The sequence below is a fragment of the Lactuca serriola genome, chromosome 1 (genome assembly GCF_051521515.1).
Source record: "Lactuca serriola cultivar US96UC23 chromosome 1, Lser_US96UC23_V15, whole genome shotgun sequence".
In the NCBI taxonomy this organism is placed as follows: Eukaryota; Viridiplantae; Streptophyta; class Magnoliopsida; order Asterales; family Asteraceae; genus Lactuca; species Lactuca serriola.
The window spans coordinates 140,403,737-140,431,227 of NC_136408.1; positions in this window are offsets into that span (position 1 = coordinate 140,403,737).

A 27,491-nucleotide genomic window follows, 5' to 3' on the forward strand; every position below is an offset into this window, starting at 1 on the left:
CAATTTTGCTCCCTAATCGTAGCAAAGGGCGACATCCCCACTAGTTATTGTTATAAATACGTTCTTCAATATGTAAAATATGCTATGTATTTAAAATAGGTTTTTAAATGTATAAAATTTGATTTTAAAAGTGTAAATATATTTTAATGGTATTTGTACGTTCAAAAGCTATTTAAACAAATTAAAAGATATATATATATATATATATATATATATATATATATATATATATATATATATATATATATATATATATATATATATATATATATATATATTGTGACAACCCGTAATTTATTCCGTCACTGTAAACCGTTCCCGTTAATAAAATCGTTTGTATTCCAATTTTCCGTTAACTTTTGGGTTAAGTTAATTAAATTGAGACCTTTGTTATGATCTCATGAGTGTCCAAACCCATAAAAAAACACGTTAAAACATCCAAATTTTTAATTGGATAATTTTTTGTTTCGACCACATCGGGTTACGACAACTAAATCGGGTACGATCATAAGCCTCGTGTAACGTCAGTATCTGGTAGATTTCCACCGGGTCTCAAACTCAAACCATATATAAAGTTGAGAGGATCTCATTTGAAGCTTTTTCACTTCCTCTCACTACACTCTCTCTACAAATCCAAGTTTTGATCCAAAACCATCCTTTTGAAGCTCCAATTTGGTAAGTGATCTATCCTAGCTTATAGTTTAGCATGTTTAGCTTTCAAATCTATGTCTAAATCATCCAAAACGACCAAGAACATGTGTTTACGGTCCAGGAATCTCCCCAAAACGTGAACACCTATAAATGGGGTTTTGGAGCCCCAAAACCCATCCAAACCACTTCTGGAGCTTAGATATGACTTAGGGCTTTAATGAATGGTCTTAGAACACCAAAAGCTTAACATTTGGGGGGTAAACATGAGTTTACGGCCCAAGACCATGCTTGGACCATAAACAGCCCTTCTAAGGCCGTAAACACCTCCTATGCCGTAAACTCATGCGGATATGGTCATAAGGTCGTAATGTTCCTTAGGAGTTTACTCTTGAAGAGCAAACTCCATATCGAAGCCCTACACACCTATAGATGCAACCCGGATCATTCCTAACACTTGAACTAAAGTGTTTTCGCATCTCGGAGTGTATTTTCTTACTTAATTAGTAGTTCAAAGTCTAATTAGATAAATTATGCATCTTTTCATATTACATAGGAACCTCGCGTGTACTCAAGGCACGAACTGACACTTAGCATCCAAACCGGCACAATTCTCGACTAGTGAGTTCATACCCCTACACCTTTTTTCGTGTTTTTCAATGTTTTCAGGGGGGAATACAAGCAAAAGTACAAGGAAATCTTGTACTCAAATTTATTATTTCATTTGAAATGTTTCATATTTTGTATGCTTTTAACACTGAAACCGTATTAACCAACCGTTTAACTTGTAGAGTTAGCTTTCAGACTAATTGTGAAACTCATTATAAAATGTTATAATTTATGTTATATTTTTATAATTTACGAAGGATTCATACTAATCATAAAATAGGATTATTACTAACAAAATACGACTTTGGATGGCACCAGAGCTTCGAAAATACAGCTAATGTACGTCTTTGAGTGTGACTAGAGATTCGAAAATATGTCTAAAAGATGTCACCAGAACTTCGAAAATACAACTAATGTACGTCTTTGAGTGTCACCAGAGTTTCGAAAATACGTCTAAAATGCGCCTTTGGATGTCACCAGAACTTCGAAAATACACTTAATGTACGTCTCTGAGTGTCACCACAGTTTCGAAATTTCGTCTATTAATATACTCCTTTGAGCGAAATTAGAGTTTCGAAAATAAAATTCTTGTTAAGTATAGTAGATATTCGACATTCATATATAGGATAACCACTTTCAGAATACTTATCTTAATACTAGAAATATGGTAGATACTAGCACATTGCATTCCGAACCGATAACCAACCACCAAAGTTTAAGGAAAATAAGGGTTTTTCCTAGGATAACATAACTGTTCTTAACCAAACTGTGTAACAAACGGATAACTAAACTTCTCTTATAAGAAAATATGGGATTTTCTTGGATAATACTTCTTTCAGAAAACCAATGGAAACTTGTTCTTTTACCAGAAACAAACCACTTATGAACTCACCAGCTTTATGCTGATATTTTCAAAACTGCTTGTATTCTCAGGTCCACATTAGACAGGTACCCAACGATCTTTTGGAAGACAGAGCATTTTAGCAGTCTCGTCTTTACTTTTGTTCATTTTGGATATATATATATATATATATATATATATATATATATATACATATATGTATATATATATATATAATCATGTATAACTTTACTTTCAAACAAATTTAAATACTTCTATGTAATGTAATGGTTGTGTTTACTACGCTTACTATGTACATTGGTTGTGATACTTTACATGACGTCCTCCGCCCCGAAACGTTTCCACCATCGGTTTCGTGCTGTGACAGATTGGTATCAGAGCCCTTGTTTATAGTGAACTAAGTATACCCAACCTTACATGGTATAAGACTATAAACACTAAGGGGCCGAAGTGCTCTGAACTAAAAGTATACTTTAAAATATAACTATTTTTCAAAAGTATACAAGAATACCTAAACGTCAGATACCGTAACCTCGAGTAAAACAAAACATAAGTAATTGGGTGTTGTACGCTTTCGGTGAAACCTGGGTAGTTATGTAGTCGTGTCTAGGGTCAATATAGCCTGATCAACTATATTCATTCCAGACACGGCCAACATGTGCTTGGCAGTGACTGTGGTATGCAGCATGTCTAAAGCTTACCAAATATCCAAACAATGAGACATCGTTGCCACGAAACATAAAATACTATGGGAGTATTTTAGCCAAAGCCGATTACGTTGTAGAAATTCATTCCGAGTGTTGCTACTCATTCTTTCCTTAGCGATAGTTTATCTGCTTTGATAACTTTTCCTGTTTTATCGCTTAGAAGAACTCTATATCTGTCATAATGAGATATCTCTTGTTCCATATCTCTTGATTCAATTCAGAGGACTTATAATCCTCTTTTTCCTTGTCATTTTAGATCAAGATGCCTCCAAGGAAAAGACCTAGCTCAAAAAATAACAATCCTCCTCCTCCACCACCTCCCTCTCAATTTGATCCCGCCGTGTTCCAAGCAGCCGTTACTACTGCTGTGGCTGCTGCCATGTCGCAAATGAACCCAGGTGGTTCAGGCGGGCCAGGAGGTGGTACTCAACCCCAAAACCAGGAAAGTAGCCAGGGACACCGGAAGGAGTGTTCCTACAAGGACTTTATGAACGCGAAACCCACATCCTTCAATGGCACTGGAGGTGTCATTACCCTAACTCGATGGTTCGAGAAAATCGAATCTATCTTCGAAATCTGTGGCTGCTCTGAATCGGATAAGGTGAAGTTCGCTGCCTGCACTTTCACTGATAAGGCCCTGACTTAGTGGAATGGCCGAATCAAATCCTTAACCCTACCTGTAGCCAATGCTATGGGTTGGGAGATCATGAAGGAACTTATACTTGCGGAGTACTACCCTCAGGGCGAAATGCAGAAACTAGAGCATGAACTCTGGAACCTAAAGATGAAGGGTTCCGATATCGCCGCTTACACTTCCAGATTTGATGACTTGGCGCTACACTGTCCGGGAATGGTTACCCCGGAGAGTAAAAAGGTTGACAGGTTCATCTGGAGGTTGACCCAGCCCACCAAGGGAAATGTCTTGGCTGCGAAGCCAGACACCTACGACAGCGCCAAATGCCTGGCACAAACTCTGATTGACCATAGTGATGACCTTGAGGAAGCAGCCACCACTCCTGAAGTGAAAGAGAGGAGTGGTGAGAAAAGAAAATTTTGGAAGAAGAAGAAGAGTCAGTCTTCACAGGAGTCCTCGAAGAAGCAACAAAATGTGGCAGTCCACGCTGCTACTACCCCTGCTGCTGTTTCGGTCGTCGGTTCCTCAGCTCAAGCACCTACCAGTGGATATACTAGTACCCTCCCGTGGTGCAATAGCTGCAGTTACCACCATTGTATCCGTGGCCCATGTCGTGAAAAGTTTTGTAAAAATTGTGGCCAGGAGGGTCACCTTGCACGAAACTGCAAAACACCAACCCAATCAACCAATCAAGCTTCCGGAGCGGGTTTCAGTCAGGCCTGCTATGGTTGCGGTGATGTCGGGCATTTCCAGCGAAACTGCCCCAAGGCAGCAACAACTGGTAACACCGAGAGAGTTCTAACTATGGGACGAGATGAAGAAGTCGCCGATGCCACCGTTGCCACCGGTATATTCCTCCTCGACAACTCTTATGCTTGCAACCCTTTTCGATTCTGGTGCTGAAAGAAAATATGTTAGCCATTCATTCAAACATCTTCTTAAACATAGTCCTCAACTAGTAACTGAAACTTTTACCGTCAAGATGGCTAACGGTGAGAAAGAGAACGCTAACGATATATTCATAGGCTGTACCCTTACCCTGAACGATCATTCCTTTCCCATCGACCTAATTCCAGTTTCCATAAGAGCTTTAATGTTATCATTGGCATGGATTGGTTAAGCCCCAATCATGCCGATATTCTTGTTTATGAAAAAGCCATCCATCTCAATCTCCCCTCTGGCAAGACTCTCATGATCTACAACGATAAATTCGGTTCCAACCTTCGCATCATTTCATCCATCAAAGCCCAAAAGCTTCTGCGAAAGGAGTGCCAAGCATTCCTAGCTCATGTGATCAATGAGAAACAAGAAGTTAAAGACCTCGAGATCATCCCCGAAGTCTGCAACTTTCTTGATGTCTTTCCCGAAGAACTCCTGGGAATTCCTTCCGAATGTCAAGTCGAGCTTCTCATCGACCTAATTCCTGGAGCAAATCATGTAGCCAAATCTCCCTATCGCTTAGCTCCATCAAAAATGAAGGAGTAATCCAGTCAGCTCAATGAGCTACTTAGTAAAGGGTTCATCAGACCGAGTTCCTCACCCTGGGAATCCCCGGTACTATTTGTGAAGAAGAAAGATATATCCTTTTAGATGTTTTTAGACTACCGTGAGTTGAACAAATTGACCATCAAAAAACCGATATCCTCTTCCTCGAATAGACGACCTTTTCGATCAACTTTAGGGAGCCATTTATTTCTCGAAGATAAACTCTTAGATCAGAGAAGCTGTACGCGAAATTCTCCAAGTGCGAATTCTGGATTCGGAAGGCAACTTTCCTTGGTCACATGGTAAGCAAGGAGGGTATACGCGTAGGCCCGTCCAAAAATCAAGGCGATAGTGAATTGGTCGGCACTGAAGGCACCCACAAGAATCTGTCAATTCTTGGGTCTCGCTGGCTACTATCGTAGGTTCATCCAGAATTTTTCCAGAATCGCCAAACCCCTAACCACTCTGACACAGAAAGGTGTACCTTTTTGTTGGAGATTTTGTCCTGTTGAAGATCTTACCCTGGAAAGGCATGATACGCTTTGGATAGCGCGGAAAACTTAACCCAAGGTACATAGGACCTTTCGAAATCCTCGCTAAAATCGGTCCTGTAGACTACCAACTTCAACTACTTCAAGAGTTTAGCAACATCGACCCTGTCTTCCACGTCTTAAATCTTAAAAAGAGTCTATCTGATGAAACCCTCGTGAATCCCTCTTGATGAGATCGAAATCAACGAAAGTCGGAACTTCGTAGAAGAACCAATCGAAATCATGGATCGAGAGATCAAACGTATGAAACAAAGCCATATCCCGATAGTGAAGGTTCGCTAGAATGCCAAGCGGGAACCCAAATTCACTTGGGAACGCGAAGACTCGATGAAATAGAAATATCCGCATCTCTTTCCAATTCCATGATTTGTATCCTTATTCTAAATTTTGGGACGAAATTTTCTCTAACGAGGGGATAATGTGACAACCCGTAATTTATTATGTCACTGTAAACCGTTCCCGTTAATAAAACCGTTTGTATTCCAATTTTCCGTTAACTTTTGGGTTAAGTTAATTAAATTGAGACCTTTGCTATGATCTCATGAGTGTCCAAACCCATAAAAAAACACGTTAACACATCCCAATTTTTAATTGGAGAGTTTTTAGTTTCGACCACATCGGGTTACGACAACTAAATCGGGTACAACCATAAGCCTCGTTTAACGTCAGTATCGGGTAGATTTCCATCGGGTCTCAAACTCAAACCATATATAAAGTTAAGAGGATCTCATTTGAAGCTTTTTCACTTCCTCTCATTACACTCTCTCTCAATAAATCCAAGTTTTGATCCAAAACCACCCTTTTCAAGCTCCAGTTTGGTAAGTAATCTATCCTAGCTTATAGTTTAGCATGTTTAGCTTTCAAATCTGTGTCTAAATCATCCAAAACGACCAAGAACATGTGTTTACAGTCCAGGAATCTCCCCAAACGGTGATCACCTATAAATGGGGTTTTAGAGCCCCAAAACCCTTCCAAACCACTTCTGGAGCTTAGATATGACTTAGGGGCTTTAATGAATGGACTTAGAACACCAAAATCTTAACATTTGGGGAGTAAACATGAGTTACGGCCCAAGAGCATGCTTGGACCGTAAACACCCCTTCTAAGGCCGTAAACACCTCCTATGCCTTGGAATAATCTTTAGAATCAACCACCTTTGTGTTAGGGACCTTAAACATGAGAGAAACCACCTCCTTAGGAGATTACGGCCGTAAACCCCCCAGGAATGGTTCCTGGGCCGTAAACTCCTCTATAGTGGTCAAATGGTGCCCTAACTTCCTTCCATGGCTTGTACATTGGACTAGAACCATTTATGATTAACCTAAGACCACCAAAACACATAAGGAAAGGGTACATGAGAGTTTACGGCGGTAAACTTCTTTTTTTTACAGCCGTAAACTCCTTAAAATGGTCCATGTGTTGGTCAATTCACTTCCCTTGCCTTAGAACTAAACCTAGCATCATCCCTCAAGTGTTGTAAGCAACCAAGAACACACCACCCATGATTTTACGGCCGTAAACTCATGCGGATAAGGTCATAAGGCCGTAATCTCCTTAGGAGTTTACTCTTGAAGAGAAAACTCCATATCTAAGCCCTACACACCCATAGATGCAACCCGGATCATTCCTAACACTTGAAATAAAGTGTTTTCGCGTCTCGGAGTGTATTTTCTTACTTAATTAGTAGTTCAAAGTCTAATTAGATACAATTATGTATCTCTTCATATTACATAGGAACCCCGCGTGTATTCAAGCCGCAAACTTACACTTAGCATCCTAACCGACATAATTTTCGACTGGTGAGTTCATACCCCTACACCTTTTTCTGTGTTTTTCAATGTTTTCAGTGGGGGGGGGGATACAAGCAAAAGTACAAGGAAATCTTGTACTCAAATTTATTATTTCATTTGAAATGTTTCATATTCCGTATACTTTTAACACTGAAACCGTATTAACCAACCGTTTAACTTGCAGAGTTAGCCTACAGACTAATTGTGAAACTCATTATAAAATGTTCTAATTTATGTTATATTTTTATAATTTGCGAAGGATTCATACTAATCATAAAATAGGATTATTACTAACAAAATACGCCTTTGGATGGCACCAGAGCTTCGAAAATACAGCTAATGTACGTCTTTGAGTGTCACCAGAGTTTCAAAAATACGTCTAAAATGCGCCTTTGGATGTCACCAGAACTTCGAAAATACAGCTAATGTACGTCTTTGAGTGTCACCAGAGTTTCGAAAATACGTCTCAAAATGTGCCTTTGGATGTCACCAGAACTTCGAAAATACAGCTAATGTACATCTTTGAGTGTCACCAGAGTTTCGAAAATACGTCTCAAAATGCGCCCTTGGATGTCACCAGAACTTCGAAAATACAGTTAATGTACGTCTCTGAGTGTCACCAATGTTTCGAAATTTCGTCTATTAATATACTCCTCTGAGCGAAATTAGAGTTTCGAAAATAAAATTCTTGTTAAGTATAGTAGATATTCGACATTCGTATATAGGATAACCAGGCTTTCAGAATACTTATCTTAATACTATAAGTGTGGTAGATACTAGCACATTGCATTCCGAACCGATAACCAACCACCAACCTTTAAGGAAAAAAAGGGTTTTTCCTAGGATAACATAACTGTTCTTAACCAAACTGTGTAACAAACGGATAACTAAACTTCTCTTATAAGAAAATATGGGATTTTCTTGGATAATAAGTCTTTCAAAAAAACAAATGAAACTTGTTCTTTTACCAGAAACAAACCACTTATGAACTCACCAGCTTTATGCTGATATTTTCAAAACTTTTTGTATTCTCAGGTCCACATTAGACAGGTACCCCGTGATCTTTTGGAGAAGACGGAGCATTTTAGCAGTCTCGTATTTACTTTTGTTCATTTTGGATGTATATATCTATAATCATGTATAACTTTACTTTCAAACAAATTTAAGTACTTCTATGTAATGTAATTGTTGTGTTTACTACACTTACTATGTACATTGGTTGTGATACTTTACATGACGTCCTCTGCCCCGGAACGTTTCCGCCATCGGTTTCGGGGTGTGACATATATATATATATATATATATATATATATATATATATATATATATATATATATATATATTTATATATATATATACATATTTATATGCATGTATATGTGACAACCGGCAAGCTTCTGTTCAAGTCAAAGTCAAGTCAAGGTCAACGGGTCAATCTGGTCAACTCAACTAGCGTTTATATGTTAGGGATTACTTTATGTTTACTAATGTATGACTCTAAATCTTAATGCGAAGTATCACTGGAAAGTTCAAATGTTCAAAAATTCTAGATCCTAATCAGGATAAGAGAAGTAACAACTCTATAAAACACTATTAGGTGCCATTCGGGGGTGTATAATACTCAAAATGGGATGTAACTAAGTCTAAGGTCCTAGCCCTACGAAGAAAAACATTAATAAAGGCCCCCGACAAAGTCTCTGCCAAGTCTCTCCTAAATCTCTCCAAGTATATCAAGTCTCTCCCTAATCTCTCCAAGTATATGAAATCTCTCCTAAATCTCTCCAAGTATATCAAATCTCTCCCAAATCTCTCCTAGTATATGAAATGTAACATCCGGTTTCAAATTATCCATGATTAAGGTTCATTGGCCACGAGTCGGGGGCTAGGAGGTCTCGGGTTGAGGCGAGTTGCTAGAAACGTAGGGCATCTCATTACCTTTCCGTAGGTATGAGGATTTTTGGAATCCGTGTCATTTCGAAGATGCTATGGAAGTTTGGAGAGTTGGCAAGGTAAGTCCCTAAAGTTGAGAATTTTGTCAGTGAAGTACGTTTGGCGTACCTATGCGTACGCTTAGCGTATAGATACACATGTTCTTTAAGCAAGAGCCACCTAGTACGCTGGGCGTAGTAGGCATAGAAGGAAACCCTAATTAAGTGAAGTGTCCCTATATAAAGAAAGAGATGGTCTCATTTCTGGCCACCTTCCTCAGTTAATAAACCCTATCAAACCCTAATATCCGTTCTTGAGCTTGTGTGTGGCCATGATGAGCTTGTTTGTGTTTTTGTGGGCTTTTGGGAGTTAAGAAGGAGCATGGAAGGGAGTGAAGTTGAAGAACAGGCTGTGGATCTGAGCTTTCTTGGGGCTAGAGCACCATTTGAAGGTATAAAGCTCCAAGCTTTCCTACTCTTTTTGTTTTGTGCATATTACGGTCCATTTTAGGGTTTTTTGTCCCAAGCTTGACGCTTTATGATTTGATGCACTCCAGAGCTTAATAACCTGTTCTTTTAAGTGTTTCTAGTGGTGATGAACCATAAAAATAAGGCCTTTATTGTGTGAATCTACTCATGCATGAGTTATGAGCATTTTGGGTTAAGAAAGCAAGAGTTTTAATGTGTTGTGACCTTCTCAGCCATGCAAAGGCTTAAAGTTGTTAACTTTATGGAGTAAGAGATGTTAGGAAGTCCAGATCGAAGAGTTGAGTTAAGTTCTTAACGGGTTAAGACCCAGAAAATGGATTTATGCAAGACTGAAGGTATGTGCCGCGTAATTCCAGTACGCCTCGCGTACTGGGTTGAGGTCCCCAATCAGTTTCTTGAGTGTTTAGCTACGCTAAGCGTACCAGGGGGTACGCCCCGCGTAACTCCTTTTGGGGGCTTTTGATCTAAGCATTGTGTTGGGCCTTGAGTGTTGGGTCGGGATTTTGGACTCCATGTAATAGAGTCTAGGACTAAAGAAGTGTATGTATGTGCTTTGGTCCCTTGGTTTGGGCTTGCCTTTTTGTTTGGGACTTGGGCCTTGTGAGGGCCCATTTATTTTTAGGCCTTGGTGGGCCCAATGGGCTTACGGCATTAATAGGATGGTAGGTGGTCTATCTTTAGTCCCAATAAGTGAGAGGTTGGACTTAGCTCCTAATTGAGATTATTGTGGGTTTGGCACAGAGATAGAGGCCGGTGCGTAGCAGCAGTGTTTATAGGATTTGTTCTTCATTCGAGGTGAGTCTTCTCACTATACATTACCTAGAGTGGTAATTAGAGTTATATGACATAGTATCTTGTATGCTATTTATGTGATTGTGATACAGTGCATTATTTCTATGTGATTCATGTCGTGTATGTTCCAGAGTTTACAGAGTTGGAACTTCAAGGTTCACAGAGTTGGAACCGGAAGGTTCACAGAGTTAGGACCAGAGGGTCCACAGAGTTAGGACCGAAGGGTCCACATAGTTATAGCCTCGAGTGGTTAATATGTGTTAAATGTGGTATTTTGGGGAACTCACTAAGCTTCGTGCTTACAGTGTTGTGTGTTATGTGTTTCAGGTTTTTAGGTTAGTGGGACGACACCGACTTGATTGTACACACTAGAGGAAGAGCTATGTTTTGAGGATCCTGGATTCTTAATCATTCAGATATGGAGTTATGTTTTGAAAATTGAACAAATGAGATTGTTTTACAAGTGTTATGAATAGTATGCATTTTAAAAATGAAAAAATTGTTTTCAACTTTCACGTCGTTACAAGTTGGTATCAGAGCCTTGGTTTCAAGTATTCGGATGTACCTTCGGGTATATCTAGACTCAACCTGCGTAGATGAGTAAAATTTTCAAAATAAACGATTTTTCTAAAACGAGAAAGAGTTTCGAAGAGAAAGCGGAAGGAGCAGTGTGTACAATCAGCCAGAGCCCGAACGGTGATTTCCCAAAATACCATTACTTTTGGGTTATGAAATATGTTATGAGATATTATGCATGCAAGAGATAGGCTATGTATTTCATATTTTAGGACCAGAGTGGCCTGATTTATGATGCCATAGCCTAGGATTTTTTGTTATCCGTGATGCACTTTCGAGTATGTGCTAAGTAAAGAGTATCCGGCAGGAATCTTATGTAGAGAAGGATTTGGGAAGAGGAGTAATATAGGAGAGCTACCTAGATGAGCATTTATGAAGCCTACCGAGAGAGTAGGTAGACACCCGCAGGGGTAGAGTTGCAGAGTTCGGTGATATCTTTTGAGTATGAGTAGAGCTAGTGGAATTATCATCTAGAGCGGGTTATATGTGTTTATTCGACGCCCAAATGTGGCTTGCTTCATTCTTTGTTGAACTCCCGATGATGGGAGTCAGCTACCAAGTGAATGTGATGATATTCAGGAGGTAGATGACTGGCATCATAAGGAGTTTCTCAGCAGCTGATGGCGGAGAAGTGTGAAAACCTAGGAAGAGCCTAGGAAGTGGCCTTAGTCAGATAAGTATGCTGACAGAGTAGAGCATTTTGCTGGGGAGCGAGCACGCGTGTTGAGATTGGTGACGAGAAGGTTGAGCAGCTACTTAAGGAATCTGGGGTGGTCCGTGTAGAGAGTATGGGTAGATGTGGTAGATAGTATGGGCCTGTACTACTGAAAGCAGGGGATCCATACTCGATGCAGGGAGTATTCCTGAGATTCTAAGTAGCAGATCAAGAGGTGATGTCATGGTTCGAGCACCATGATTGGTACCAGATCGAGAGGTGATGTCATGGTTCGAGTACCATGATTGCTAGCAGATCGAGAGTTGAGTTCATTGTTCGAGCACCATGATTGGTAGCAGATCGAGAGCTGATGTCATGGTTCGAGTACCATGATTGGTAGCAGATCGAGAGGTGATGTCATGGTTCGAGCACCATGATTGGTACCAAATCGAGAGGTGATGTCATGGTTCGAGTACCATGATTGGTAGCAAATCGAGAGGTGATGTCATTGTTCGAGTACCATGACTGGTAGCAGATCGAGAGGTGATGTCATGGTTTGAGCACAATGATTGGTAGAAGATCGAAAGGTGATGTCATGGTTCGAGTACCATGATTGGTAGCAGATCGAGAGGTGACGTCATGGTCCGAGTACCATGATTGAAACCAGATCAAAAGGTGATGTCATGGTTCGAGTACCATGATTGGTGGCAGATTGAGAGGAGATATCGTGGTTCGAGTACCATGATATGTGATGGTTGGTACTTCGAATTTTACCGGTTATTCCGCAGTGATTATCTAGACCAAGGTTGGATGTGAAAGAGTATGGGTCTAAAAGGCCAGGATGAACGAGTTTTAGTGGAGCATCCCTTGATAGGGAATTTGAGTTAGCTCCGAGGGATTGTTGGTGATATGCCAGTAGAGTCGCAAGACTCAGATTTGTGCAGGGACGGTGCGTTATGGAAGAATACAGTCTGAGTTGGGCAGCCGGCCGATAGTAGAGATGTCACCTTTATGGCCCGAGTAGTGCTATTTTCGTTTCCAGAGGGAGACGTAAGAGGTGTTGAGATTTCGGTTTCTGAGTTGGTAGTGAGCCTTGCGGGATCGCATTGATGATGATCTTCAATCAGAGTATCTGGCAGTTGGTTTGTCACGAGGTAATCTTATAGCCTGAGCAGATTGTCAGTAGGGACTGAGATGGTCAAGGACCAGGATACACCCTATTTAAGCATAGTAGGGAATGTGTTAGTTGCAGCATGGGACGATCAAGAGGAGAATCTCATGGCAGTGACTCTTATTGTCTTTGATGGGTATAGAGAGTGGAGATGTGGTTTCTGCTCTTATGATAAGGGACATGTCGGAGCGTTGGGCGAGAAGTCGAGGATGAGGAGCATGACAGTTCATTATTTCCAGATTAGGAGTTAGGGTTAATACTGTACATTTGGGAGGTCCGGTGATGGTATGATGTATGATTCTAAATGACTAGAGGCAGTAACAATGGTAAGTTCTGAAGATTTCCTATGAGATTCGGGCACTTGGAGTTGTTGATCTCTGACAGGGAGATCATCGAGCGTTGCATAGCACCTTGCGGGATTGGGTGCGATGTTACTGGTGGAGACAGTCTGTGGGATAGAGTGTTGGTGCACCATTTAGTGTTGGTTCAAATCCTAAGTGGGGGAGGACCGGAAATTTTGTTGAGAGGATCAGAGACCTGTTCGAGATCGGTTAGAAATCTGGATATAGAGATCTGCGGTGTGGATTCATGTGATCAGGGTTATTGGTGTTTGAAGCGAGGTACAGAGCGAGATAATGCAGGTGGCACATGTTTGGTAAAGGATGAATGTCTCCACGACAAGTGGCCATTGACCGGAGACCTTGTGATGTGTAGGAAATTCTTCAAAGAGGTTGGCTTGTAGGGTTAGATCATCGGTGGAAGAATTCTGATCCAAGGTTTGGGTTGTTATGCAGTTGGGGAAATGCAGAAGTAGTTTTGGAAACTCATTCCAGGCCGTTGCGAGTATGCTTGCTTGAGTTTTGAGCATTATAGGCGGGAGTTTTGGATTTTTGTCAACATGTTCCGAGTCATTGTCGACTCCTCCCTATTTCAATTGATGGTTAGAATATTCCAAAGTTGCGTGTTGTGAAAAGGAAGGATAGTTATGAGAATATGAGGTAGTGCTTTGAGGTATCTGTGTATGATGCCATAAGTAGGAGATTGGTGGTTGAGGCAGGACATCATGATGTTCTGTGATGGTGTTCAGAGGTATCCGAGTATAATGCCCTGAATTCAGAATTATTTGGGTCTTGAGTTGAGACGGCAAATGGAGTATCAAGTACCTGCGGTTCCAGTAAGGTCCCCTCGGGTATTTTCATCTAGAGGGATTCCTAGGAATGTGAATTCCAGCAGGGCAGGACATGTTGTCATGAAGGATGCTGTCAAAGTATGTGATGCATAAATAGGGACAAATGTGTATGTACTTATCTATGTTAGTTCGCGGAGCACGAGTCAGTGGTCGTAGTGTGGTGTTGTCGCGAGAAAGGGGTGTAGTGATGCTATGGGGAGCCATAGTACTCACTAGTCAGAGAGAGGGTGTAGTGATGCTACGGGGAGCCGTATTACTCACTAGTAAGAGAGAGGGTGTTGTGATGCTATGGGGATCTGTAGTACTCACTAGTCAGAGAAAGGGTGTTGTTATACTACGGTGAGCCGTAGTACTCACTAATTAGAAGGAGTGCATTGTGATGCTACGGGGAGCCGTAGTACTCAGTAGTAAGTAGGAGGGTGTTGTGATGCTACGGGGAGCCGTAGTACTCGGTAGTCAGAGAAAGGGTGTTATGATGATACGGGGAGCCGTAGTACTCACTAGTCAGAAGGAGGGCGTTGTGATGCTACGGGAAGTCGTAGTACTCACTAGTGAGTAAGAGGTTGTTGTGATGCTATGGGGAGCCATAGTACGCACTAGTTAGCGAGAGGCTGTTATGATGAAGCACTCTTGATAAGAGCATGACACGAAAGGGTTTTAGGCTTGAATAGCCCTAACTCATGAGTTTTTGGGAGCCTGGTGGTCGGACCAGGGTCTCCTCAATGATTGGGAATCATTTTATTCTGAGTAAAGTGTGGACATCGCAATCCGAAGGAATTGGATAAGTGAAGTACGCATGGGTTGCGGGTCACAAGTCATGAGTTTAATGGGTCATTGGGACGATTGGTTCCAACTACGGGTCGGACCAAACTCTCGAGTTGAGTTGAGTCCTGGTGGTGTGTTGGATAGACGAGATGAGATTCTGGAATTAGAGGTGGGTTCCATGTGAGGGGTATTATTAGTCATCTGATGTCATAGGCCTGAGTAGGTCAGGCCCTTGGTTTGGGAGGTGCAACGGGATGCACGAGACTATTGGGCAGTAATCAATAGAGTTCAAGGGTGATTCGATCTTCAGTAGAGTTGTAGTGTTTGCTTGAAGGAAAGTGAACGACATGACTTATGCGTCACTAAGAGTGGAGACTGTTGTTATAAGATGGGAAATCAGTAAGACCTTCTGGTTATGGAAAGGGTGAACTTAAGGTTCATCTATTGGGCTAACAGAGGTCAGAGAATATTTTCAGGCAAGCATGATCATTTTCTAGTGTTCGAGATTAGAGTCTGGGGTTCATTCTCTCTGATGAATCCTGATGATCGTTCTTGTAGTAAGCCCTGGAGAAAGGAGGAGATTATGACCCTTCTATTCCTTTTGAGGTTGCGATCGAGATCGATCAGGGAATAAAGGTTGTTTGAGTGTTCTTAGAGTCTGTTAGTTGGTGGGCAATTAATAGGGTGATGTTTCGAGGGTGGTCTGGCAAGAGGTAGACCGCAAGAGTTTTCAAGTTCCGAAGATTCAGATTGAGTACCGTAGCGGCAGTTGCGTCCGTCCCTTCCGGGTCAGGAGTTCTTAATGGGATCGAGTATCTTTGGAAGTGATTGTCGTTTGGTTTGAGGACCTTCGGTGGTGCTTCTCGGCTAGTAGGGTCTGATCTATGTGGGGTTATGGAGTGATTTTGAGGGCGAAATCTAATTCAAGTGGGGGAGAATTGTAACATCCGGCTTCAGATTATCCATGATTAAGGTTCAAGGGCCATGAGTCGGGAGCTAAGAGGTCTCGGGTTGAGGCGAGTTGCTAGAAACATAGGGAATCTTATTACCTTTCCGTAGGTATGAGGATTTTTGGAATTCGAGTCATTTCGAAGATGCTATGGAAGTTTGGAGAGTTGGAAAGATAAGTCCCTCATGTTAAGTATTTTGGTAGCGAAGTACGTTGGGCGTACGTATGCGTACGCTTAGCGTACATATGCCCATGTTATTTAAGAAAGAGCCACCTAGTACGCTGGGCGAACAAGGGGGTACGTTTGGCATACTAGGCACAGAAGGAAACCCTAATTAAGTGAAGTGTCCCTATATAAAGAAAGAGATGGTCTCATTTCTGGCTACCTTGCTCAGTTAATAAACCTTATCAAACCCTAATATCCGTTCTTGAGCTTGTGTGTGGCCATGATGAGCTTGTTTGTGTTTTTGTGGGCTTTTGGGAGTTAAGAAGGATCATGGAAGGGAGTGAAGTTGAAGAACAGGCTGTGGATCTGAGCTTTCTTGGGGCTAGAGCACCATTTGAAGGTATAAAGCTCCAAGCTTTCCCACTCTTTTTGTTTTGTGCATATTAGGGTCCATTTTATGGTTTTTGGTCCCAAGCTTGAGGCTTTATGAGTTGATGCACTCCAGAGCTTAATAACCGGTCCTTTTAAGTATTTCTAGTGGTGATGAACCATAAAAATAAGGCCTTGATCGTGTGAATCTACCCATGCATGAGTTATGAGCATTTTGGGTTAATAAAGTAAGAGCTTTTATGTGTTGTGACCTTAGCAGCCATGCACAGGCTTAAAGTTGTTAACTTTATGGAGTAAGAGATGTTAGGAAGTCCAGATCCAAGAGTTAAGTTAAGGTCATAACGGGTTAAGACCCTAAAAATGGATTTAAGCAAGATTGAAGGTGCGCGCCGCGTAATTCCAGTACGCCCCACGTACTGGGTTGAGGTCCCCGATCAGTTTCTTAAGTGTTTAGGTACGCTGAGTGTACTAGGGGGTACGCCCCGCGTAACTCCTTCTGGGGGTTTTTGGGCTAAGCATTGTGTTCGTCGTTGAGTGTTGGGCCGGGAGTTTGGACTTCATGTAATAGAGTCTGGGACTAGAGAAGTGTATGTATGTGCTTTGGTCCCTTGGTTTGGGCTTGCCTTTTTTATTAGGAATTGGGTCATGTGAGGGCCCATTTATTATTGGGCCTTGGTGGGCCCAATGGGTGTAAGGCATTAATGGGCTGGTAGGTGGTCTATCTTTAGACCCAACAAGTGAGAAGTTAGACTTAGCTCCTAATTGAGATTATTGCGGGTTTGGCACAATGATAGAGGCTGGTACGTAGTAGCAGTGTTTATAGGAGTTGTTCTTCATCCGAGGTTAGTCTTCTCAATATAATTAACCTAGCATGGTAATTAGAGTTATATGACAGAGTATCTTGCATGTTATTTATGTGATTATGATACACTGGATTATTTCTATGTGATTCACGCCGTGTATGTTCCAGAGTTACAGAGTTAGAATCGGAAGGTTCACAGAGTTGGAACCGGAAGGTTCACAGAGTTAGGACCAGAGGGTCCACAGAGTTAGGACCGGAGGGTCCACAAAGTTATAGCCATGAGTGGTTAATATGTGTTATATGTGGTATTTTGGGGAACTCACTAAGCTTCGTGCTTACATTTTTGTGTGTTATGTGTTTCAGGTTTCCAGGTTAGCGGGTCGGCATCGGCTTGATTGTTCATACCAGAGGAAGAGTTATGTTTTGAGGATCCTAGATTATTAATCATTCAAATATGGAGTTATGTTTTGAAAATTGAACGAATGAGATTGTTTTACAAGTGTTTTAAACTTTCACGTCGTTACATGAAACCTATCCCAAATCTCTCCAAGTAATCGAATCTCCCCAAATATCTCCAAGTATATGAGAACTCTCCCAAATCTCTCCAAGTATATGAAATCTCTCCCAAATCTCTCCAAGTTTATCAAATCTCTCCCAAATTTCTCCAAGTAATTGAAATCTTTCCCAAATCTCTCCAAGTATGTAAAATCTCTCACAAATCTCTCCATGTATCTCATATCTCTCTCAAAAAACCTAAGGAGAAAACCCAAAAGGACCCTCTTGGTCTGGAACCCTCTCTACTTCGGAAATACTAATGGATTTTGGAATGCCCTAGTTTGCTTCGGAACACCTTCACACCGACAGGCTTCCCTCCGGAATCACCACCTGCGGATCGTTCGGTTCTGCTGCGGAAGACCTCGCCTCACTTCGGAAGTTCCAGCCGGCTTCTCACCTCCGTTCCGGACCTCCGAACTTTTGTTGTGACTTCGGATCAGAGAAAAACACTCCAGAACTGAGTGAATGACTACAGAACTCCCCTAAGCCCTTCGGACCCTCGCAGATTCTGGACTACACTCTGGATTTTTGTCCATTTCGGACTTTTTCTTCAGTTAAGGATATTTTGACGTCGAGAATTTATCCAAACTCATATTTTTCATATCTTAGACCCCTTAAACAGCTATTTTATGCCAAAATTGATTATTTTAAAAATATTTATATAAAATAATACCCAAGATTTTTAAAGGAAATCTAAGTAGATAAGGGGTTTGACTTTATGATGTGATGCAAACCTCCATTTTCACATGCAAATCTCAGTAAAACCCATATTACCCATAGATAATAAGGTTATCTACCAGCCCTCAAAGCAAATCTCAAATCACCCCTTATCCCCCCGCCCCCTCCCATTTAGATACGTGAGCTCATTTCCCCCTTATTCCACTTCTCATTTTCAAAATCAGTAAACTCCTAAGAGGTGCTCTCAACTCATTCAAGCTTCAAGTCTCATTTCTTCACAGAAAAAATCCCAGATTTTTGTAAGTATCTCATCTTCTTTGACTAGTGATTCTCCACATTATTCCTAAGATTTTGTCACACCCCAAAAGCTGAACGGGGGAAACGTTCGTGGGCGGAGGACGTTATGTACAGTATTACAACAATGTATAATAGTAAACAAGCAACAACATCATCCATTGCCTTAATAATATAATTTTAATACAAGTGTGTACTGAAGAGTTTATAAGACGCCAAAGACATGAATCAAAATAAGTGATGAGTCTTGAACGAGCTCCATCTTCTGAAAACCTGGCATCGGTACCTGTCTACTGATGACCTGAGAATACATTGAATTAGGTCAAATATAGATAATCAGTAAATTAATTATTTGATTTATATTATTTGTTATTTGATCCCTTGTGTTTTGAAAAGTTCAAAAACTTTCCCACAAGTTTTGAAATTTAAATTCCATGATTAAAAGTTTAATTATTGAAAAGTTTTTAAATTTCAACCCTTATATTTTTAAAAGTTTGAAAATCAACCTTATACTTTTTTTATTACCAGATTAATATATATATATATATATATATATATATATATATATATATATATGTATGTATAAGAATAAGCTAGTCTTAACGCTAGTAGGCCTCATTCACGAAGCCAGTCTATAAGGTGGGTATAAGCTTGCTGCCTATAAAATGGCGCCTAATGGGTGTACACTCACACCCACCGCTTGCTTAATTGGTGGACGGTCGTTAGCCGAACGGATAGGATAGGGCACTTAATACCACATTATAAGTATAATGAATATTGCAAAGTAACTAACATGTTTTTCCAAATTCCCAATCTTAGTTACTTTACGGTAAAATGTGAAAATGATGCTATTCCATGGAATTACACTTTGTACCCTTGTCCAACGTTAGTGGAGCGTGTGTGGTTAACCAGCACACTAATTTGGGATTGACAATGGTGGCAAAGGGTGGCTCGATTTTTGTCATAGATCAATGGAGCGTGCGTGGCTAACCGACACATTAATTAGGTGATAGAGACATTGAGTGCACCACGTTGATTCACATGGTTATTCACAACTCGTTCGCGATCCTCGGCATCCCAGTCGCAAATTTAAAGTGCATATCGAGATTTAAACATGTCATTGAAAAGTTGAATGAATCTCAAAAATCTAGGAGTTTTCAAATACATTTAAAACTTAATCTCCTTTTCCTTTTTCATGGTGAAAATTAGTGAATCGTCATTCACTTACCTTCAAATTATATACTTTTAGAGTACGGCATCACTTTCTAAGTTATAAATAATGTTGTTGGATCCTAGCCCTAATTTCTCATTTGGGTGTTTAATTGGGGATTCAATTCTAATCAAACTTTATTCCTTTCTATTTTCAGATGTCTAACACAAACGCAAACAACACTGTTCCTGGTTCATTCTCGATAATGAGCCTACGTCAAAAATTGACATTTAATGGAACGAATTTCAACAAATGGATGAGATACATTCACATGATTGCTCGTTATGAGGAAAAAGAATATGTCCTCGATGAGAAGCTTGAAAAGATCAATCAAGAAGTCGCTACTCCCAAAGAGTTGGCCGTCTTTGAGGAATACGAGCATGGTGAAACGAAAGTTCATTGCATTATGCTAGCCACCATGAATCTTGAACTCCAAAAGTCCTATGAGGACATGTATCCATATGAAATGCATCAATACTTGCTGGAGAGGTACCACCATAGCGCAAGGAAAGAGCATTATGAGATCATCACCAACATGATCACCGCTAAGGTCGGGAGTGGAGAGTGCCTATCCTCGCATTTGCAGAAGATGCAGAGGCATGTTGATCGTATTCGCAAGTTAAATGTTAACTTCGGGGAAGATTTGGCTATCTTCATCATTCTCCACTCCTTGCCCTCATGCTATAACCAATTCAGGATGACCTACCATATGAATAAAGAAGAGGTCACCTTAAGGACTCTCCAAGGGATCCTAAGGACTGCTGAAAGCAACCTCGAGGACAAATTTGTTGCATCATCATCTACTGTGGTTGCTCCCGTGTTGGCAATAAGTCAAGGAAAGGGTAAGAAGAGTGTGACAACCCGAAATTTCCATTCTGAACAAACCATATCAAGCCAATAGAAGTTAGAACAGTTACAAAGACATTCCAGACTTTGGGTATAAGTTTGAGAAATTCAGGTTTAACACATAAGAAGATATCAGGAGAGTGGATGCCCTAGAGTTTTGTACAACACTGATATTCCAACACTCTATTATATTAGAGATCATTTTGGGAATAAAATATTTTTTTCCAAAAATCTCAGGACTATATATAGAATTCTGAACCAATTTCATTCATTATTCACATTTTCAACTAGAGAAAAGCCATTTTCTTTCTCACGGATCTTCGGGTTTTCATCCCAAATCGTGAGTACCTCTCTCTAGTAGTTTCCTATAGCTCTTAATGTGTTTATAACATAGATTAGATAGCTAAACAACTAGATTTAGCAGTTTAATCCCCAAGGTGTTCTTGGGCAGTAAACTCCCGGAATAATGCCTATCCTTTCCCCCGTGATATGTTACTACCTTAGGCTTGTATATAGGTGTAATTGGGACAAGAAAACAAGAAAGAAACACCAAAGTTTGGGTGTTCACGGCCCAAGAAAATCTTGGACCGTGAACTCCAAAAACATGGACCAAAGAGTGCTTTTGGCACTCCTAAAGTCTTGGACAATTACCTAGGTTTACTCCTACATAATTCAAGGACTTTAAAACATCAAAAACCCCTCTCAAAGAGAGATTACGGCCCTAATATTGTGCTTGGGCCGTAAACATGAAAGAAGGGCACCAATGTGTGCCTAAGGCCTTCATTAGACTTAGATAAATGTATGGAACCTATCCTACATGTGCATGAGACTTGAAAGCATCAAAAACACCCTTCCATAAGAGTTTACGGCAGTAAACTCAAATGGAATTGGCCTTGGGGCCGTAAACTCCTCAAAGGAGTGTGTCTATGCGCTAAACCCTTCCATGAATTAATCCACCAAGTTGGAATGCTTCAAGGGATCATTTAGAACCTCAAAACAACAAAGGACATTAAGCCTAGGAGTTCACGGCCGTAAACTCAAGAGTTTATGACGGTAAACTCCTTGTGTGATGTTTATGAGAGAGTAAACTCATGTATAGGGTCCTTTCAAACCCTAAACCCAATTGCCTTGTCCCACAACAACTTAGATGCAATCCTTAGGGCTTATAACACTTATATAAAGTGTTTATTAGGTTCTAGGTGTCTTAACATTTTCCATTAGTAATTTAAGACTAATTGGTTACATATATGTGTGATTATATGTTCATTAGGATCATAGTGTGTGTACAAGTCCTCACTTGACACCTAACAATCCTACACCGTCCAGTTCATCCAAACCACCGTCTACAGGTGAGTTCATACCCCTAAATCAATGTTTTAAATTATTTTAAATGCTTTAATGGGGGAAGAATACAAGTAGAAAACAGCATGTTATTAAATCATTCATATGTATTTTATAACTGTGTTTTCATTCAACAGATTTCACATTCTATAAAATGTGATGCATGAAATGGTTTTCTATCTTAATGATACTTTGTTATCAAATGTATTACTTTTGAAATGTTTATTAAAATGAAATCAAGTCATTGTTAATTATTGTTCAAAACTCTTAGATATCTTACAAAACCATTACTTTTACCTTCTTGAACAAGACTATACTTATACACTTATGTTCATATTAATGTTTTGAGATTATAGTTTTCATCCTTCATTTAGTTTCCCACACTCTTGTGTAGCAAGGGTGTATAAACCTACTTGAACAATCAATTACCTTTCCGTTAACTATCATAGGGATAGTTAGAAGAGATAAAACATTATTCCAATTACAAGGAATCACACAAGAGTCAGTTCATTCATGAGTCTATACCAGTACATTACATGATACATGAGTACACTTACATATGCTTACATGATACGTGAGTACATTTACCTAGGCTTAAATGATACATGAGTACGTTTACATAGATACATTTATCTGAATACGCTTACATGAATACCATACATGAGTATTGTTACATATATACATTATCCAGTATTCACTTACCTGGATACTTGTACCTAGAGTTACGATGAAGATTTATTCGTACTTTCTGTGTAAATTATCCTGTCTATCCCAGTACCCCGGATAACTACGCGGGACTAACCATTCTGAATCCCAACTGATTAGCACCAGTGGTTGATGACCATCTACGGAGGTCTACGGTTAATACTTATACTAGGTAGATCGATTACGGGACTAACCCTTCCTTCCCCCTGCTGCTACAGAGGATAAGTGGACAAGCTTTGGATGTTCATGAGGTTATACATTTCACTTATTGCGATGTTGTGTTAGTCCTAGTACCCATGGATAACACTTACATTAGTACTTTTTCCTGTTTACTTTATTTTGTGATACATTCACATAAACGATGAGTTAGACAAATTACTGTTTGTAATAGTCAAAAAGGAGGAAAAACTATTATTTTCATAACAGAACATTCAGGTCTTGGTAGAAGACTATCATATTCTTTTCCTAATTTACTTTATTTTGTGATACATTCACATAAACGATGAGTTAGACTAAGTACTGTTTGTAATAGTCAAAAAGAAGGAAAAACTATCATTTTCATAGTAAAACATTCGGGTCTTGGTAGAAGACTACATTTTATACTAGTAGGAAATAAGGGATTTTCTAGGGTTTTCAAACTTATATCAATTGTTTCATTTAAAGATTTACAAGACATTAATAACAGTTTTCCAAAACAAGTCAATGACACTTAAATACTTATGAATTCACCAGCTTTAGGCTGATACTCGCTTTCAAAATAACTTGTATTCTCAGGTCACCAGTTAGACAGGTACGATGGCCAGGCTTTGAGAAGACGGAGCACAGACAAGACTCGTCTTATTTTGATTATTCATTTTATTGTTGTACATAATGAAAGAACACACATGTATTAAAACTTTACTGTTAATGCAATGGATGATGTGGTTGCTTGTTTACTACTTTACACTGTTATGATACTTCACATGACGTCCTCCACCCCGGAACGTTTCCGCCGTTCTTGGTTTTGGGGTGTGATAGATTGGTATCAGAGCACTATTTATAGTGAATTAAGTATGTCAACCCATAAAAGATATACTAACTATAAATACATTGGGATTAAAACACACTGTCTAAGAGTATATACTTTTAAATAATAAAATATTTAACAAAGTATACGTGCCTGCATTCATACTAAAATCTGTGTCACAATGACAAGAACAAAAGTATTGCGATTGTTGAATATCACAGGTAAGCTCGGGGATGTATGGTCAGTCTTGGGAGTGGCATAGCCTGATCAACTATGTTGTTCCAAGGAGTTATTATCACAATGAGAACATTATAGCGGAACCTAAGTCTAAAATACCATAGGGGTGTTTTGTGGTACTATAAGTACGTCATACTTGAGAACTAAAGCGGGATCTTCATTACTAAGTGGATAGTTGCTAAGTGGATACACTAAAGTTATATGTAACTAGGATGTTATAGACTTAGAATCGGTGAAATTTTTGCTTTACTCTTATTCCTTGTGAATTTGTAGTTGAGGTCACCTATTCGAAGGCCTATCCTGTGTTGATTACATATAACTAGTATGCACTTTACAAATAGCGATGTAACTAATGAAGATTTCCTAAACAATTATCTAGATAGTTCGTCTAATAATTATTTTCTTACCCAAATTCTTGCGTAGATAACATGGCTGGATTCCATCCCCACGACAACCTGTTCCTTCCGAACGCGGTTATTGCTGGATGGTTTGGAGAACAACCAAATAATGATCATCCGATCCCTCCGAGTGATCACCATGCTAAAGACCTTTCTGACGGTGCTATCTCCGAACCTAAGGTTGAGAACCTACCCCAGGCAGCTCCCGTTCCAATTCCTAACCCTCGTCCGGCTTTTCAAGGTCCGACGCCTCCATGGGTGGAATGTCTGAAACCATGGAGTGAAGATCAATATCAACCTATGCCATTTAATGGAGACCAAAGTTTCTACAACGTAAGTGAAGGGAGCTCAGCAGACAGAGTTCTACCAATTCTGGTCCGAAGAGTTGCCCGAAACGAAATTCAGGGCAGGACAGCTCTACAACGTATCGCAGAAGTGGATACGAATGGAGGAATGCATATGCTTCGCACCAGTCACCTTGAACATGCTCGTGACAGATCTGAGAGGAACCATGAAACCCTGTTGCAAGCACTGGCTGCATCACGAGCCGAAGTCATAGAACTTCGAGTACGCCAGAGAGTGTACGAAAGACACCTACATGATGTGAAACGCCAACTGGCTGAACTGAGAATTCACCAGAAGGATGACCGTCGCTAGTAGTAGATACTTTACTTTATATTCCTTTCTAGAAAGGAATCGTGTTTCTGTCTATGCCCAACGTGGCATTTTCTGTGGAACTATCTTGTACTGTAAGTACTTTTGGTTAGCTCTTTATGCTGTCAAGAACTATCTTCTCTAGATATGATGTAAGACCTTTTTACAAGGTCGTTTTCCCAAACTTGTATGTCATGAATATCAAAGATATTGACAGTCGGCTAACTTCTGTGTCATTCTTTATTCAAATACTCTTATCATACTTTCATCAGAGTCTATTTGAAACATGCTCTAGTCAAGTCATTGGAGTATAGCAATTGAACTCCGGAGACATCTCCAAGTCTCTTTTAATGGTTGGATCATGTTATTCACCAACCAACAATACCTCGGCTTGAACGACAAACATCTTGAGACCATTGTACGAACCTACTTCCGATCTTTGCTAGGACTGCATCATAGAGATGTAGGTCAAACCTTCGTGAACATACTTCCATTACGTACTAGGACTGCATCATAGAGATGTAGGTCGAACCTTAGAGAACATACTTCTATTCTCTGCATGAGCGATCGAACTACGTCTAGGTTCAACCATTTTCGTTCACGAATTCATTTCTTTCCGTGTAACAGAATCATGTTGCCTAAGAAAAATGATCAGCCCATCAACCAAACACCAACTCTTCAGATTGATGCAGCTATTCTGACCCACCTGAACGCTAACAACGCAAGTGTTAGCGGGATTGTTAACAACAATTCCAATCCAAGTAACAATCAACCACCTCAACGAGCAACAAACTACCACGAAACCCCGAGTCCTAAGACCAAGAGTAACAAACGGAAGTCTTGGAATAAACCTAAGGACAAGTCGCTTCGAAGGGCGAACAGGAAACAACCACCGGTAACAACCTTCATAGCCACGACATCAGTACCTCCTACTAGCGTCCCTTCGGGCATCCCAATTGTCCCTAAACCAGCCAAAATTTATGCTGGAAATCTCCCAAAATGCATTCAATGCAGTTTTCACCACCATCGACCTTGTAGGGAGATGCAGTGCTCACATTGCAACAGAAAGGGTCACACCAAGCATTACTGCAATAGCCTAGCAAGTCTGAACAACCAAGTGCCCAGCACCAGTGTAAACCAAGCTTGCTATGGTTGTGGCAAGGTAGGTCGCTATAGAAAGAACTGCCCAGAGGCAGCAGATGTTGGCACAGACGAAAGTATGCTACCGACCACCGCTGCAGGAGAGTCTACTCCGGACCCACATTAATGTAATTTAGGCGTTTCGTTGTAACAGACTTATGAACCATCCCAAAACTATTGCAACCAGAGTCTTATCTTTTGTGAGATCCCGTCCATTTAGGGATGCACGTGTTGCGTGTACTTGTCTTTTGTAGTATACCTTGTTCGCAACAATAGTCTTGTAGTAAATCCTAAGTACAGTAACTCTGTTAATGGTTGCACTGTTGTGTTTTGTCTGTAACGCCTTATGTTCAAATCTAATGTCTTTAGTTTCCATATGATTCCGACTTTATCATATGACTCGAGTAAATTCGATCCTCGAAATACCAGCTTCATAAGAACATCTCTTTCTCAGTAAACGTCTTTTAGCGAAGCCGTCATATCAGAACACCGAGGTACTCGTGCATGAAGTACCTTATAGTTCTTTTCCTTTCTGAAGGAATCCCCACAGTATTACTCGTGCAGTACGTCAAGTTCAATTCCAGGATTCATACGGTTGATCTATCACTGAACAATGTATACATGAGAGTGATATATAATCAATGTTCTACAGGTTTAGAATTGATGATTCGACTTTAACTTCTTTTCCCTCGATGGGATGTGAGATTAAGGAAGAATCAGTTATTCGACTACCTTTTCAACCTTAATTATATACGACTCATATACACGAGATTGTGATCATTGAACCATGTATGAATTCTAATATGAACTTCAGGACGGAGAATGTCCAAGAGTATGAGTAATTGCATTGGCGTAGGAACAAACTTACAACCCAGTATGACTCTTATAACCGGATCGCCTTACAGTCTAAACACCTATGGAAGATACAAGAACAGCCCGGACAACACAACGAACTACTCAACAATAGAATTAGAAGACCAGGCTTCTCACCCTTGAGAGCTCCAGTCTTATTCTTACCAGAAGTCGACGGAGTGCATCATATGTACCTCGACGACTGGAGACTTCATTAAGATTTCCTTTAGAAATCGTTGTCTCTGCCTCGCATAGAGGAGTTGATTAAGCAAACACAGGGAAAGAGTTACTTTCAGAAATGGACCTGAGATCCGAATATCACCAGTTCGAGTGATAGGGAAGGATGTCCTGAAGATTATCCTCTAAACTCGATGCGGACATTTTGAGTCCATAGTGATACCCCTCGGATAAGACCAA